This window comes from Mus caroli, chromosome 19, assembly GCF_900094665.2.
Source record: "Mus caroli chromosome 19, CAROLI_EIJ_v1.1, whole genome shotgun sequence".
Classification (NCBI taxonomy): Eukaryota; Metazoa; Chordata; class Mammalia; order Rodentia; family Muridae; genus Mus; species Mus caroli.
This window is the reverse complement of record NC_034588.1, coordinates 47,784,680-47,785,924: the sequence shown is the minus strand read 5'-3', so window position 1 is coordinate 47,785,924 and position 1,245 is coordinate 47,784,680. Positions and strand designations below refer to the sequence as shown.

General features: G+C 35.2%; 1 non-coding gene across 1 annotated transcript; it reads left to right on the top strand.

Annotated features, from left to right (window-relative positions):
• Nucleotides 1-457: 457 nt before the first annotated feature.
• Nucleotides 458-561, top strand: LOC115030025. The gene has a single exon (XR_003835618.1). It is a non-coding gene; the product is annotated as a U6 spliceosomal RNA (small nuclear RNA).
• Nucleotides 562-1,245: the final 684 nt, after the last annotated feature.

Here is a 1,245-nt window from a genome sequence, read left to right as displayed (position 1 = left end):
CACACAAAGGTGTTTCAGCTTCATAAACTTTGAAGATACCTGTAGATGAGAAATCCTTTTCAGCTTAAATCCATTGGCTGCTTTCTTCTGAATTGGAGGAAATCACAACAGAGATCCATGAACTAGAGTATCTTACAACTTACATGAACTTGCATATGTCCCTACATGGTAAACAACCAATTTTCTCATTTTTGTCAATATTTCATTAATAGCTGTCTACTGTGTATCATGAAGAACAAAATCAATAAATATCCAGGTTAAAATAATCTCTCCTGGAGACAGAAATTATTTAAAGTATTTCATTTTAACCAAACATTTTAAAACCATAATACCATAAGGAATGGACATTTCTGCAAAAGTAATTAGATTCATTCCTTTCTCAGAAGTTACTTTTTCTTCTGATTTATTCCCTATAGGGACTTATTATTCAATTGGTTTGTTAAAAGAAGGAAATATTGTGCTCGCTTCAGTAGCACATATACTAATATTGGAACGATACAGAGATTAGCATGGCCCCTGCATAAGGATGGCACACAAATTCGTGAAGCGGTCCATATTTTTAAAAAGAGAGAGAGAGAGAGAGAGAGAGAGAGAGAGAGAAATATTTTATGTATATGTAAATTATGAATGAAATAATCATTTGTTTAGATACATTTCAAACAACAATTCTGAAGACAAGCTTGTCTTTTGAAAGCTTTGAAGAACTTTCCCATGGTGAAGGTCTTTACAACGGGAAAGAATGTACCATCCATGTTAACATGCAAACTGAAGTTGTGATTGGCCTTTCTTATTCATATAGCCATACACTAGCTTCCCTGCCATGTCTAGAGGATACTATCTCCCAGCTGGTGCACTGATCCTCTGACTCTTACAATCGCTATACCTCGTCTGTGATTTTAGATGAAGGTGTTCAATGATAGACCTACTGATTGAGAATATGCACCCCCAAATCATTTATTCTTTACATTCCTAACAGTTGAAAATCTATGGGATAGCATCTGTCTACTAAAAAAAATAAAAGAAGCTGCTTTGAGGAGTAGGTAAAGCTAAGCTTTTCAGTGGTATAAGCATTATCATTTAGAGGACAGTTAAGATGCATTGGCTTAAGAACAAAATGAGCTGAGTAGGCATTTCTCTAGGGCCTGTGACATCTCTAGCCAGGAATGGATGCCTAGGGTTGCATTGTCAGCTTAGAATTTCCTGCTATTGAGTGAGTTTCAAATCTAATTAGATAGTTTGAATAAT